The sequence below is a fragment of the Stigmatopora nigra genome, chromosome 6, assembly GCF_051989575.1.
Source record: "Stigmatopora nigra isolate UIUO_SnigA chromosome 6, RoL_Snig_1.1, whole genome shotgun sequence".
Taxonomy (NCBI): Eukaryota; Metazoa; Chordata; class Actinopteri; order Syngnathiformes; family Syngnathidae; genus Stigmatopora; species Stigmatopora nigra.
In genome coordinates, this window is record NC_135513.1 from 14,081,286 (window position 1) to 14,098,024 (window position 16,739).

General features: G+C 36.3%; 1 protein-coding gene and 1 long non-coding RNA gene across 4 annotated transcripts in view; one reads left to right on the forward strand and one right to left on the reverse strand.

The window, feature by feature from the left end:
- The window catches only part of LOC144198521 (uncharacterized), a 96,221-nt gene extending 88,139 nt beyond the window's left edge, over positions 1-8,082 (forward strand). The window contains exon 8 of the long non-coding RNA XR_013326731.1: positions 7,999-8,082. This is a non-coding gene — a long non-coding RNA (uncharacterized LOC144198521). The remainder of the gene's footprint in view (positions 1-7,998) is intronic.
- Positions 1-16,739, reverse strand: part of bnc2 (basonuclin zinc finger protein 2) — a 151,384-nt gene that overhangs the window by 20,298 nt on the left and 114,347 nt on the right. The gene's annotated exons all lie outside the window — the stretch shown is intronic.

Sequence of the window (16,739 nt, forward strand, 5' to 3'; positions counted from 1 at the left end):
TGATTATTGATTGGCTAGCTTGGCAAAAACATGCCAAAGGGCCTCGCCCAGCTGTTCGGATGAGAGTTAGCTCGGTTTAGCTAGCATGCTAACATAGCGGATGCCTTAGAGAAAATGAAGAAGAAGGGTGGAATGACCATTGGCATTTAATGGAGGATGATTTCCGGGATATACGTCTGTCGTGTGGGGGTCTGTGAGACAGATGTGGGGCCCCGCCGACCTGCCCGGGGGCGAGAAACCGGGCGGCTGTGAAATGATGGCCGACAACTCGCTCATCTCGGATCAAATCTACTTTGTTCTGATTGGTGTTTTGGCCAAAAACAGTATGCTTCGTTAGCCGATGTGAGCTCATGGAAATGACTCGGGTTTGTCTCTTTAGCCGCCGTCACGTTGGCCAACAAACCTTTAAAATTTGTTTAAGTACAAAACTAGACTTCTGTTTTACCCGGATTTTGTGGGTTTTTGCCGGGTAGTCCGGTTTTTCTGCTCATATTCCAAAATTTGACCGTTTTAGATATAATATTTAGATATTTTTTTTAAATTTTTATATATGGATTAAAAGAACTGGATTAAAACCCCTGAATATTCCGATTTTTTATAGATTTAAACTGTTTATTTTAGTTTTTTATGTTAAATAACATGATGGATTTGCCTGCGTGTTGCAAAAAAAAAAAATACCGATTTTAATTTGTGTAAGCAACTGTACTTTTTAAATTTTGGTACACTTCAACCCGTGCAATGGCGTCCGCGGCAGGAAGCGGCGTCTTCCAAATGCGGTGATTACGCACTGCCAAAATAAACAGCGGTACCATCTGGCCCACTCGAGTCCTGGACGGTAAACTTAGACGGCAAGAAAAGCCGTGGACCATCAAAATGTTCGAAACGTTGTGTAAAAGTAACCCTGGAGGGGTATTTTTTTTATTTGATTTTTTTCCGTCATTTTCATTTCGATAGTGCAATAATCAAAGCAAGGAAATTGCAGTTGGATGGGGCAAGACGTCCAATCTATTTGAACTGGGAGGAGTCGGCAGAGACTGAACATTAGTTTGCCGGAAATACACATTTTGTTTTTTTTTTTTGGTTGAAAAATATGATTTTTTTTGTTCACTTTTTCAATTTTTTCTTGAGCTTGTCGCCGTAAGGATTGCGGTGGTGCCGTATTCTATACTTTTTAAAATAAAATAAAAGTAATTGAACTAAAAAAGAAAATTAGAATATTTGCTATCAAAAATATCTGATTATATATATAAAAACAACCCTTACTATACTATGTCGTTTTTTGGGGGGAAAAAGCCTTACTATACTGTCATTTTTTTTCACAAAAATAAGCCTTACTATACTATGTCATTTTTACTCAAAAAGCCTGTCATTTTTAAAGAAAAAAACCCCTACTATATCCTAATTTCAAGCAAAACACTTATCAATCAATTTTGACTATTAATTAATCAATACATGCAACCCTAACTAAAAAAAAGTTGCAAGACCCCCCCCCCCCCGCTACCCCCCCCCCCCCCCCCACACAAGACAGGTCGTCGGACGGGGGTCAATCGAGAGTGCCGAGCCGGCCGGCCGGCAGATGTTTGATCCGTCCGCCGCCGCACATCTGGCCCTTGGCGCATTCAATCTATTTCACTCCACTTCTCCTTTTGAGATGTTCATTGTTCCTCACGGTCCACTAAACTCATCACCCCCCCAACACCCCCCACCCCAACACACATACACATACACCATCTTTGCCTCTCCCTTTGCGCCCCACTGATATTCATCCATCATCATTCATTTGAAAAGGGAATTTGCCTGGTGCGCTTTTCAAAATGGACGTTTTTTAACGTCGGGCACCAAAAATGGCAGAATTGGTTAAACTGAGGGGTGCAAACTTTGGTCCATGGGGGCACAATTTCAACAAAAAAATATTGGAAATGATAGGAAAATGAGAAAAACAAGTTCGTTTTACATTAAAAAGTGCAAAACTAATTGTATTGTAACAAAAAAAATCAATCTACTCATTCGTGTACCAGAATTGAACCAAAAAAATGCTAATTTGCGTTTCCATTGGCCAATTCCTCAAATATTTTGTCAATTATTAATCAAAACTTATTTTTTCCCCTGCTTTTAGCAAATTAAAGTTGTTGTTAAACATATTCCTAATTTTGTTATCAACCAATCAAAGTCTTCGACTAAAATTTTTGCGTAATATCGTATAAAAGTCTTAACATTTTTGGAAGAAAATCAAAGGATTCAAGGCCCAACTTGAAATCTCTAATTCACCCAAAAAATATTTTTTTATCCCTTACCACAAACTCTAGCGACCATTCCTCCAATCCCTTTTCCCCCTTACACATTCCACCCACCCCTAACAACCAACTTATTTGACCAAAAAAAACACCATTTCCACACATAATGTCTTCTACCAGACCCCTAAAAAGTCCCCATTCCCGATTTTTGACTCCACCTACTTCAGTCCTCCCTTTTCCTTTTGTAAAGAACAAAAAAAATCAATGACCAAGCGCTGTAAAGACGTGAAGTGAACAACAAACCAGGTACGACAAGCCCTCTTAAGACCTCTAACCTGCTTCCTGATCGATAGACAAAAAGGCAGCGCTTAAAAAGCTGATTTTATTCCACCTTAATCGTTCTCTCAATGTTTTGTCTCACCCGGTCGCTTCTCTTTTTCATCCACGGAATTTCCCAGAGCTGTTTAAAAAATTCCCAGAAGCCCCCTTGCCGTTATCGCTTAGAAAGACACGATACCTAGCAACCCGAATTTTTCCACTACGGTTAGCTATTCCCTTGTTTTAAGGCAAAAAAAATGATATTTATTGCATTTGGGAGTTTATATGGCGAGATGTATTAGCGTAGAGGAGGTTTCTATATATTTTTTGTTCTCCAAAGGACATATTAATAATAATAATAATAAAACAAATCAAGTTGAAATACTTTTCTGTAGTATATCGTTCAACACTATGACTCAATAGCGGCTTTCTATGTTGAGATGGATGTGTTAGCTAATGTTTTTATTTAAAGGGGCGGGTACAATGTTAGTCAAGAGTTATATTGCCGAAAATATGGTTACTTTATTAAATATTTTATTTTGCAGTAGTGAAAAAAAATATGCAGAACAAAAAGATGTCCAGAAACAATATAATCAAGATTGCTTAATCTATAACAGAATTATTTTGATTATTTTTTTGTCTGTTTATTTGTTGTTGTGACGAGCAATTTGAGATACGAGTAACATTTTGGACATATGTTTATCTTAAGATACGAGTAAAATTTCGGGCAAATGTTTATGTTGAGATACGAGTAAAATTTCGGGCAAATATTTATCTTGCGATACGAGCAATTTGAGATACGAGTAGAATTTCGGGCAAATGCTCGTCTTGAGATACGAGTAAAGCTTACCGACCAGTTTACACTTGCTATTTTTTTTACGTTAAGTTATGTAAAGTGTATATATTGGAGTTGCTTTGGGCAAAAATGTTGGATTTTATCTTACGATAAATAGTTTAAACTACAAAAAAACAATAGGATTCCGTTTAATAAACTGCAATTGACAATTAGCATGATGGTATCTTAGCATTAACTTACCTACCAGGTTATACTTGCTATATCTTGACGTTATGTTATGTAAAATGTACATATTGTAAGTACTTTTGGCAAAAATGTTGGATTTTATCTTACGATAAATAGTTTAAACTACAACTTGCCAAGATGATTCAATTTAATTAACTACAATTGACAATTAGCTTGATTGTATCTTAGCATTAGCTTACCTACCAGTTTATACTTGCTATGTTTTGACATTACATTATGTAAAATGCACATATTCTGGTTGCTTTTGGCCAAAACTTTGGTTTTATTCTTACAATTAATGATTTAAACTACAACTTGCCAATATAATTCCATTTAATTAACTGCAATTAACAATATTACCACACAATTAATTTGATTTAAATCTAAATTAGCCTATCATCTGCTAATCTAATAATGTCTATACTCCAACCACCAAAACAAACAAACATTACCCCTCAAATTTCCACCATATTACCCACTATCCCTCACCCACTATGCCCCTCCCCTTTAACCCCGAACTAGCCATTAACTAACTAGTTAATGGCCCTCACAATGGAATTATTTACTAGCCATAGCAGGGGGGCAAATGGGTCAAATTGTGTGTGCCCCCCACACCAAATAAAAAGGGGGAGCGTTGAAGCGTGTCGCGGAGTGGCGCCCACTAAAGTGAAAAATCATGCCACGGTCCGCGGGGACGGAGGGGGGACTACATCCACGCTGGCACTCAAGTGCTCTTAAATACTCCCTCTTATGCTCAAGCACATCCACGTGCCCCCCCGCATGTACCTTTACTGTATCTTTAGCCTCCCCCCGTCCAGGTACAAATGGCAATTTGCTGTACAAGTCCCATAACAAGTGGTACTCTTGTTGAGAAAATAGTGGACACAGTAGGGGGATTAAAAATTGGTGTTTGTTTAGAGATTGGTCGCTAGGAAACTGAAAGGGAAATGTTAAGGTCAAATGGGGGGATTCGGGGGTAAGGATGTTTTTAGGGGTTTTTTGGGTGAGGTATCTGGATATCTAGTTTGAAGAAGTTTTGAGAGAAATTGCTGTGAATATCAAGTTTGAAGTTTTGGGTTTTGAGAGAAATTGGCTAAGTTGGAGGGAATGGGAGATGTGGCCGTGTTTTGATGTTCTGTTTTTGTGTGATTGGACAGTGAATAGATTTTTAAGTTTGGTGATAATTGTTTTGCTATTTTTTGGTTGTTTTTTTTGGGTAAAAATAAGATTTTTGGGGGTCTAAGAAAAAGTCAAAAGACTATTTTAATGAAATTAGTGGTGGTACACCAAAAAGTGTTTTTTTTTTCAATAAAATACATAAATAAGTCGTTTGAAAAGTCAAATTTGGGAAAGGTTATTCTAAAATATTATAAGATATTGCATGTTGTTAAAAAGTTAGAGCACTGTTTTTAAGATTTTTGGGTGGTATGGAATCGAGTACTTATCTTAGTTTTCTACCCATTAGTTTTGTTTTTAAAAAAAATCTAACATTGAGATAGTGATAATGAAAAAAAAAAGGTGAAGCTGCAAGTACTAATTTTTTATAGGTATTTAGGTTAATTTTGGGAAAAATGGCGCGGTAGAAAAAAATTAAATCCGTTTTAAATTTGAGTTTTTTTCTTAAAATTTTTGCCTAATTTAATCTTTATCAGGAATCAAAAATATAATATTTACAGACTAATATTTTTGCATTAAAAAGTAGTGATCTGGTTGGATAAAAGTCAAAATTTTCTTCTTTTAATGCTAACTTTTTGGACCTAATGCAAATTCATGATTTAAGATTTATGTCAAACCCAGAACTAGAAATAATAGGATTTTTAAATGGGCCGTTTAATAAACTATCAAAAAAATTACTTTTGACATCTTTTGAATAGACTAAGCATAACATATGTTATGCTACTAAGCACGATTTCCGACTTAGCGTACATGCTAATCTTTTAGCGACATCCTTTTCTGTCAAAAAATCAAAAAAGTAGAGAATACAGGCTTCACAAAGTGGGTTAAAAAAAAAAATCTTGCATCTTGACACTCCAAGCACTTTTAATTGCAAAAAAAAACCTGGCGTCTGCGGCGCTAACGTGGCGCTAACGTGGCGCGTAGATGACGTCTGACAAGGAATCAACAGCGCTGCGTTATGTCACCTGCCGGGCTTGAACCCATCCGGATGAAACACAACAGCAGACGGACGAGCCCTTTTCATTCGTTCGCCTTGAGGCTAAACGCAAGATTTTTTGACAAGCTAACTGTGTATATGTGTGTGTGTGTGTTGTGTAGAGGTGCGCTAGTTGTAGACATATTTTTGCCCCTACCTCTAATTAGCACAAGGGAGTCCTGGGGGCAATCAAGGGTGAGGTTAATGAGAGGGGGGAGTACACAGAAGGGAGGACGACTGGGTTTTAGGGGGGTGCTAACGCTAGCTTTTAATCATTACGTTGTCCCTGATCCATGGGTGGATTTAATGGGGTGGTATGGAGGGGTAATGGGCACCCGAAAAGTTGGGTTGGATAAGTTGGAGGTGATGGGGGATGTTTTGAAATGGGAAAAATAGGGTGATTTGATGTTATTTTTGATTTTGGGGATTGTGTGTCAAAGTGGCGGTTGGGGGGCCAAATCTGGTCCGCTGGATGATTTTGTGTGGTCTGGGAAAGTAAATGATGAGTGCTGACTTTCTGTTTTAGGATGAAATTTAAATGAAGAGTATAGATGTATATTATATTTCATATTTTTTCCCCTTTTGAATCAATAATTGTCATTTTTTAATCATTTTTTGTGTTTTTAGTTCAAAAATAGTTTTGTAAAATTTAAAAATATATTTAAAAAAATCTAAAATAAACATTGTTTTAGATCTTTAAAAAACTGAATTGTCAGGGCTTTAAATCTAGTTCTTTAAATCAAGAATTGTCATTTTTTAATCAATTTTTTTGTGTTTTTAGTTCAAAAATAGTTTTGTAAAATCTAAAAATATATTTAAAAAAAGTTAAAATAAACATTGTTTTAGATCTATTAAAAACTGAATATTCAGGGCTTTAAATCCAGTTCTTTTAATCAATAATTGTCATTTTTTAATCATTTTGTTCTGTTTTTAGTTCAAAAATCATTTTGTAAAATCTAAAAATGCTGGGGTGGTTCCGAGTTCCCCTTTTAGAGTCGCGTGGCACTCCCGTGGGGTTAGGCCCCGCCCCCCCCCCCCCCCCCCCCCCCCCTACCGACCCCGGAGCCACTCAGGATTGCGTATAATGGACGCGAGTGGCTCTTTTGGGGCGTGTCGCCGCAAACGCGATGTGACGGGAAAAGACGCTCGTGCATTATTGAGAGGCGCGCCACCATTAGCGACATTTATACAGTAGAATGATTCGATCAGGGTTCGGCGCCGATCCTTTGTGATGCTGCTGCTGCTGCTGACATCTTGTTTTTAGACACAGACTGGATTATAATCCCTTCCTTTAGTCGGGATAATTAATAATAGTTCAATTGTAGTTTTCTTGTTGTATTTTATTGGCCAGTAATAATAATAATTGTTAGGAAAAAAATTAAATGATTTGGTTTAGCGGGTTGAAAGGTGAAATAAGTATATTCATTTTTATTTTAATAAATTGGCCGTTGATTTATTAAAAATATTTTAAATTGTACATTTGAACACGTTTTAATCTTAATACTATTCTACATTAAACAAATGTTTTAATCCTAATCCTATTCTACATTTAAACAAATGCTTTAATCCTAATCCTATTCTACATTTAAACAAATGCTTTAATCCTATTCTACATTTAAACACATGTTTTAATCCTATTCCACATTTAAACATATGTTTTAATCCTATTCCACATTTAAACAAATGTTTTAATCCTAATCCTATTCCCTTATTTATGATGAACAAAAAGTACTTTTAACTGTTCACTGATGTAGTTTTCTCATCCAAATTAAAAATATATAAATTATTAATTTAATTGCAATGAAATAATTGGATTTTTTAAAATAATAATTAACGATTTTTTTTCAATATTCAGTATGTTAAAATATTTTTAATCCAACATTTTAAAAGGTATTTTTTTTCTCTGTAATCTCTTGAATTGAATGCTTTTTACTATCCTCATAAATTATAATATGATATTAAAAGCTCCACCATAAAGGTCAAAAAACCCAACAACAAACAAACAGGCAAATAAATAATCACTAAATCATTAAAAAAATTACATCTAACAGCATTTTAGACAACTTTAACTACATATTTTGACACATATTTGAACAAATTAAACTAATACTTAACATTAACACACTTAATTCAGTTTAAAGTCACAACTTTTCACCATTTTCACTACTTTCATCGCCTATAAACAAATCCTCTACTTATAAATATTGCCTTTTTACTGTCCAAAACCCCACATATTTACCCCAATAACCCCACATTTTTCCCGCTTTCCCCAGATCCCCCAAATGATTTCCTCTGCCGACTTCCCTCCTCCTCCTTGTTTTGGTCTCCCTCCGCCGTTAACAATAGCGCCGGGGGGGGGGGGGGGGGGGGGCAGCGCAGATGTAAGACATAACAACACTCAAGAAAAAGAGGTGAGTGAGCAAAGACCGAAGATTAGACAAAAAAAAACAGGGACGGCTAACGTCGCTCAATTTACAAGCCGCCGCTCCCTTAAAGCACGTCGTATAAATTTCCGAGGTGACGTCCGTTTCTAGCTGGTCCAAACCGACCAGACCAGATCTCCTCCCCAGACACGTACTTGGCAAGACCAAGTCTGGATCTGACTTGACTTGAATTTACTCACCGCTGTTGTTCTTTTTTTCTTTAAAAAAATTTGGAAAGACTATAGGCGAAAGGTTTCTTTCATGTAGCTAGACAAACGCACACAAAAAATACAGGACGGTAAATCACGTTGCAAGCGGGAGGTTCGGTTGGGAATGGTCGTAACGTCTAATTTACGGCAATTGACAGGGATTGGTCGCCCATTTTTGACAATAACATGAAATAACGACTATACGATTAGATGATAGGTACAAAAAACTTAAAAAGGAAATTCAATTAATTAAAAAATTAACTATCTCCAACTCTTACGCTTTATTTAATAAATGTAAGCTATTTTTAATGATTTTAAAAATATTTTTTGAGCAATTTTGAGGTCATTTCGTCAATAGGCTAAAAAAGTACTATAGTCATTTTTCCTTTGCCTGATGTGGAATAAAGTTTCATGACTATTCCGGAATAAATCTGGAAAAACACAGATTCCTATTAACAGATGCAGTGTCAAAAGTTTTGAGACACTTTCTCATTCTAAAGAATGGTGAAGTAAGTTTCATCACTATTCCGGAATAAATACGAACAAGAGAATGGTGAAGTAAGTTTCATGACTATTCCGGAATAAATCCGGACGGGCACAGGCAGATTCTCGTAAACAGATGCAGTGTCAAAAGTTTTGAGACACTTTCTCATTCTAAAGAATGGTGAAGTAAGTTTCATTACTATTCCGGAATAAATCCGCACAGACGCAGGCAGATTCTCGTAAACAGATGCAGTGTCAAAAGTTTTGAGACACTTTCTCATTCTAAAGAATGGTGAAGTAAGTTTCATTACTATTCCGGAATACATATGAACAAGAGAATGGTGAAGTAAGTTTCATGAATATTCCAGAATAAATTCCGGACAGATGCAGATTCCTGTAAACGGATGCAGTGTCAAAAGTTTTGAGACGCTTTCGCATTCTGGAGAATGGTGAAGTAAGCTTCATTACTATTCCGGAATAAATACAAAGAAGAGAATGTTGATGTAAGTTTCATTACTATTCCGGAATAAATTCGTACAGATGCACGGTCAACGGTTTTGAGACACTTTCTCATTCTAGAGAATGTTGAAGTAAGTTTTATGACTATTCCGGAATAAAACCAGACAGACGCAGATTCCTGTAAACAGATGCAGTGTCAAAAGTTTTGAGACACTTTCTCATTCTAGAGAATGGTGAAGTTCTTCACTTCAGTTACCACTTACTCAATCTACTACTAATCTATGTTGACTACTACTTATTTAATGATAATTTATTCGCCTGTTTGTTGTTAGTATTTGCACACTTTACTTGTAAAACCCTTAAATCTCATAATACTTACTAAAATATCAACAAAAACATTCAATTCAATTAAAAACGCTTGATTTCCCAACATAAAAATCTCTCTAACCTTCCTATTTACCCAAAAACAAACCCTAAAACAACTAAAAACCAACACTAAATAACATTCCCAAACATAAAATCATCCAAAAAAAATCAATACTTCAACTCCTAAACAAAAAATATACTTAAAAAAAACCAAAATAATCCCCTAAAAAAAACACCTCAATGTCGTAAAGCCTCGATAATCGAGGGATTACTGTAAAACACACTGTCTGTCCTCTGGACTGGACGCAAAATCCGTTTGTCTCGCTGCCTGTGCAACAGACATTTTTTGCTCCCTCTCCCCAACTTGGCAAAACGCCTTCATCTCATGTTTCGCGTCAGATAAAAACAATTTGTTTCCAACTAATCTTTGCCAGAAGTCCACCGAGTTCGTCCATACGCAGACCCCAATCCGTCCACCCCAGGGGCGTCCCCTGCCCTATCCAACGCCGCCTCGCTTCCGTAATGCAAGGCAGATGACAACACCGTACCGGGTTTTGAACTCCACGCACCGAAAGTGACATGTTTTACGTCCTAGGCCCCGTTAATTCTTTTTAAGTAGCCGACTTTTAACGTAAAAAAAATGACGCCCATATCAAAACATTGCCTACGACCTTTAAGTCAGACGTGAGAATCCGCAAAAAAAACATTGATGCGATCTCTACCGTGCAGAAGCGCAACACCTGTTTCGACTTAAAGGGGGAGTCGGCACCCGGTAGCCAGATTAGCCAAACATGGCCATAAACGGAGAAGAAAAATGGCGGAGAATTTGTGATATCAACGTTAAAACATTCGGAGATTTTGTTCTGTTGTTTTTTGGGTTTTTTTTTTGACCAGCTGTCTTTGAGCCACAATATTTTAAGATATTGTTGTAGTACAAGCAATTCTAAAAAAAATATTGGAAATAATATATAGTTGATGACAGTATTCAGAAAGCTTTAATACAGTGATACCTCAAGATAAGAGCTTAATTGGTTCCAGGATTGAGCTCGCATGTTGATTTACATGTAACTCAAATGAATGTTTCCCATAGAAATGAACTAAAAACTAGTTAATTTGTTCAAAAACCTCTGAAAAAACTTCCTAAAACAGGATATTGGATTGGAAAAACATTTTTAGTTGTTCTAATTCGCCATCTATTAAGAAAGTAGCAAATAACTAGTGGTTTAATATTATTAAAATGTGTTTAATAGTACTAAAATCTGACTTTTTGCATGGCAACGCGCTTGTAACATAACAAACTAATTTAAATGAACTTGGATTACGATGCAGACACACTTTAAAGTATATTTAATCTAACTTTATATTAAACTTAATTCAAATTTAGTTTAACATTTTTCTACCTTTGTTTTCCAGGGTTGTTTCTATTGGCCCCGCCTCCACCCTGACTTTCAGATGCAACCTATCTAACAAGGTTTGTTTGCTTTTGTATTCCCTTCAAACTATTCAGAAAATGTTGCACACAAATGTCCTCACAATAGGATAACACACGACCACTTACTTAAAAAGTAGTATGTACTCCTCTCGTATTAGCGATTGCTCCGCCATTTGCACTGACTAACGGTAGAAAAAAAACACTGAAAAATGCTTTACACGTATCTCAAATTGCTCGTATGTCAAGGTACCACTGTACTAATATAATATTTAGATTTTTTTTATATATAAATGGATTAAAATCCCTGAATATTCAATTTTTTTATAGATCTAAGACAATGTTTTTTTCTAACTTGTTTTAAATATATTTTTAGATTTTACAAAATTAATTTTGAACTAAAAACAAAAAAAAATATTAAAAAATTACAATTATTAATATAAAAAAGGGGAAAAATCAGGAACTGTAATATACATATATATACTCTTCATATTAATTTGATCCTAAAACAGAAAGTCGGCACTCATGATTTACTTTCTCGGACCGCACAAAATGATGCCACGGGCCAAATTTGGCCCGCGGGCCTCCTATTAGACACCTCTGATCTTTCGTAAAACGCAATGTTTTTGATTACATCTCAGCACGACTAACAGCTCTTCACATGCCTAAAAAAATATATATATAAATATATATATTCCCCCTTTTATTTTCTAACATGTAACTCAAATCCATCTCCCAAAGTCCCAGCCTGGTTTGGACTTCCCCGATGAGTTCAAGGTCCAACCGAGCAAACGAGCGCCCGCATCTTGCGGCCTGGCGTTGCGTTGGCGTTGATTAATATCGGCACTCCTCCCAAGGTTAAAGACGTTTCTCTTTTTATTCCTTTTTCGGTTTTTCCAGCCCCGGCAAGCCGTCATGGCCGCCGTGCCAATAAACAATCAACGCATTAAGTGGCGTGCAAATGGAATCAATTCGTCCGGCTTTGTGCAGATGAGTGCAAGAAAAGCAAGCGTGAAGCGCCCCCGTGTTTGGAGTGGCTAATTAGGAGCCCATTATGGGTATCGCAGCGTGGCGCTACCCCCCGATTGTTTATTAGCGCTATTTTACCCGGACGATGGAGGAAAAGGGGGAAAAAAAGGGGGTCGTTGTGGTCGTAAAATGAAGAAACGGTACCTAGCATACTCGCGCAGCTTGAGTACATGCCGGCGAGGCTCTTAAAAACCTAAAAATGCGATGTGTAACAACTATTGTCTTGTTAAACGGGCTAAGTGAGCGTAGGGGACCACCGGGTGAGGCCGGGATGGGATGCCGGGTCACCCAGGTGGAGATAGGAGTCGAAAATCTACAATGTTTTGTTCAGGGTAAACTAGGGTTGGGTCAATTTTTGGGCCATATTGACTTTAAAAGTTTGGCAGATGGGCGGGGTCAGGACAAGATGTGATACATATAAAAAAGTGCATTCGTTAATAGTACATAGGAAATATAAACAGAAAAAAAAGGAGTAAAGTATTGATATACTTATCAGTCGTCACTAAAGTAAGAAGTATAAAGTACTACAAAGTCAAGTTAAAAGGAATGTATTAAGAAATATTAAAATGTCATTTTAAAAAAGCTGTAAAACACAAAAAACATAAGATTACTAGTACTATTTTGACTTTAAAAGTTTGGCAGATGGGCGGGGTTAGGACAAGATATGATACATGTAAAAAAGTGCATTCGTTAATAGTACATAGGAAATATAAACAGAAAAAAGGGATAAAGTATTAATATACTCATCACTCATCATTAAAGTAAAAGTAGTATAAAGTACTACAAAGTCAAGTAAAAAGGAATGTATTAAGAAATATTAAAATGTCATTTAAAAAAAGCTGTAAAACACAAAAAACATATAAGACTACTAGTACTATTTTGACTTTAAAAGTTTGGCAGATAGGCGGGGTCAGGACAAGATGTGATACATATAAAAAAGTGCATTCGTTAATAGTACATAGGAAATATAAACTGAGAAAAAGGAGTAAAGTATTGATATACTCATCAGTCATCATTAAAGTAAGAAGTATAAAGTACTACAAAGTCAAGGAAAAGGGAATGTATTAGGAAATATTAAAATGTCATTTTAAAAAAAGCTGTAAAACACAAAAAACATATAAGACTACTAGTACTATTTTGACTTTAAAAGTTTGGCAGATGGGCGGGGTCAGGACAAGATGTGATACATATAAAAAAGTGCATTCGTTAATAGTACATAGGAAATATAAACAGAAAAAAAGGACTAAAGTATTGATATACTTATCAGTCATCATTAAAGTAAGAAGTATAAAGTACTACAAAGTCAAGTTAAAAGGAATGTATTAAGAAATGTTTAAATGTCATTTAAAAAAAGCTGTAAAACACAAAAAACATATAAGACTACTAGTACTATTTTGACTTTAAAAGTTTGGCAGATGGGCGGGGTCAGGACAAGATACGATACATGTAAAAAAGTGCATCCGTTAATAGTACATAGGAAATATAAACAGAAAAAAATGAGTAAAGTATCGATATACTTATCAGTCATCATTAAAGTAAGAAGTATAAAGTACTACAAAGTCAAGGAAAAGGGAATGTATTAGGAAATATTAAAATGTCATTTAAAAAAAGCTGTAAAACACAAAAAAACATATAAGACTACGAGTACTACTTTTATGGTAAAGTTGATATTTTTCTAGACTTTTCAACTTGCGATAAAAACCCACAAATCTCGATTAACGTTGTTCACAAAGTCATACGCCCTATGCCGATAAAAACTTTACGTTCCAACTATGCATTCTGTTAAAAAGTCATTTTTGTAGCAGAATTTCAATCCTCATAAATCTGAATTTAAACCCTATAAAGAACTTTTCAAAAAAAATCAACCAAATTACCAATTACAAAGACATTTTTCTTCCCAGTACTTTAAATTGGGCCAAAAAATTACTTAAACTAGCAAACTTGCGCCGTTTTATGGTGATTTTTAATTTGGACAGTAAAACCAACGTTTTTAGAGACTTTTCAACCAGACTCCAACTTGCGATAAAAACCCACAAATCTCGATTAACGCGAGTCATACGCCCGATAAAAACTTCATGTTCCAACTATACCAAAGTAATCTGTTAAAAAGTTGTACAATTCCAATACTTGTAAATCTGTCAATTTAAACCCTATAACAAACTATTTTCTCCCAAAAATTCAACCAAATTACCAACTAACAAACACATATTTCTCCCCCAGTACTTTAAATTTCACCAAAAAATACTCAAACTAGGCAAAAGAATGAATCCCCCTAAAAAAAACCCAAACTGGCATCTGTTCTATACATTCCCTTGCATTTATATAAATATATATATATTTTTTTTTAATGGTGGCTTTGAGCAGGTGTCAGGCACTAAATCCCACTTGGGTCATTTTCGCCTTTTTAACCCGAGCTGCCTGCTGACCTTGACAAAAAAAAAAGGAAAAAAATTGGACGGCAAATGCGTTTTTGGGCTAAAAAAAAATGTGCGTGTGAGGTCCTGGTTTTTGTATGTGTGTTATGGGCCCAACTGACTTCCTTCACGAGCTGCCTTTTATGAGCGAGAGCTTCTCCAGCTTCTCACCTCGGGACACACTAGAGTGTCTAAATGTTTCCACTTGCGGGGGGAAGTGACACGCATTCGCTCAGGCGGTTTTTGGGATGTCTGCCCGCCATAACTTAACCACCAAGAATGAATCGGCCATTCATTGTACAAGCCGAGTCTGCATAATGTCACAAAAACGTTTAGATTTCTTTTTAAGTAGTCATTATAACTTGGATCGCAGGTGTCAAAGTCGAGGACTTGGTTGACGCAGGAATTTGGGTTGTTATTTGGAAAGGGAAGTTTGGTTTGGATTGTAAAAAAGCGAGTTGGATGTCGTATTTTATGTATATTTCTTGTTTATATTTGATTATGGATTTTATAAAGTCAATTTATTTGATTTTAAATTGAATTTTGGCGCTTGTAGTTTGTAATAGCTAGCCATTAGCACAGTGAGCAAATGGCTATTGCGCGAGTTAACGTTAGCATTACTAATGTTAGCATTACTGACGTTAGCATTTTTCGTAGATTCTCTGTCATGTATGAAGAAGTTTTGTCATTAGCAAGCCAATGTATTAGATTTTAAGCTGAATTTTGGTGCCTGTAGTTAGCAATGGCTAGCCATTAGCACAGTGAAAACACGGCTATTGCTATAGTTAGCATTGGCATTACTAACCTTAGCATTATTCATAGATTATAAATAGTCATTTATGAAGAAAATTAGTCATTAGCAAGCCAATTTCATAGATTTTACAAATATTTTTGCTTGTAGTTTGCAATCGCTAGCCATTAGCACAGTTAGCAAAAAAGGTAGTGCGCGAGGTAATGTTAGCATTCTTAACGTTAGCATTTTTCGAACATGCTATGTAATGTATGAAGTTCTATCATTGGTAAGTCAATTTTATAGATTTTAAAAAGAAGATTTTCGCTTGTAGTTTGCTATCGCTAGCCATTAGCACAGTCAGAAAACGGCTAGCACGCGAGTTAATGTTAGCATAACAGTAGAGTAAAACCTCTACGATTTTGTAGATGCCGTGTCATGTATAAAGAAGTTTTTTTCATTGGCAAGCCAATTTCATACATTTTAAATACAAGATTTTCGCTTGTAGTTTGCACTAGCGAGCTATTAGCTAGCACATGAGTGAGCGTTAGCTTCTTAGCATTAGCATTTTGAACTGTCAAATAGTGTCTAGTTTTGCGACTGCATGTAAACGTTTGTTGTTACAGTTTGAATTGTGATTAAAAAATGGTGAGTACAGAAAAATAGGTCAACAAAATCCCCTAAAAAAACTACTACACCACAATCTTAGGTACTAATTACAATAGTCTATTTCTCTAGACTAAATTTCCTGTCTTTTCTATCTATTTTTTGTGCAAACAAAACCATTCCAAGGACCTAAACAAACAAAAAAAACAACATCCGCCATTTCCGCCACACACGCCATGCGACAATCAATTCCACCCCAGAACACATCTCACACGGATCGATTCCCGTCGAACCCACCACACATGTTGTCATTAGTGTCACTGACCTCGAAATAAAATTCAATTTCCCCCGTATCCCCTCAAAAAAAACTGCTAAATTCCAAGAGCCACAATTCAGGATATTACCGCTTACAGAATTCTGTTTGAGTCGGTAATTATATTCCGGCCTTGGCGAGGTAAATAAAAGCTCCCGGTACGCCGGTTCCTCGTTTTAATTAGGGCGTCTTTGCCAAACTCCGGCGGGGGAAAAAAGGGGGAGGAGTCTTATTAATCCAGCTTTTGAATATTCTTTTCTTACCCAATTGTGATAGTACCCCAACATGACTTTAAATAAGAGTAACTGGGACTCGAACCGAGATTCTCTTGGTGTTGGAATCAAAGTGAATGTCAGAGTGGCGTCTTGGGGGAGGGGGGCGGGGCCATGGGAAACGCCGGATAAAGCTGTAGGATTGGCGACGGCGCTTTGAAGTGGGTTATCGGGGGGGATTTGACGGTAGGGAGCCTGGTAATACGCTGTGTATCTTTTGGAGGGTCCCCAAGGAGACCAAATTTGGGGTAGAAAGAGAGTTGGAAATTGCAATGTCTTCT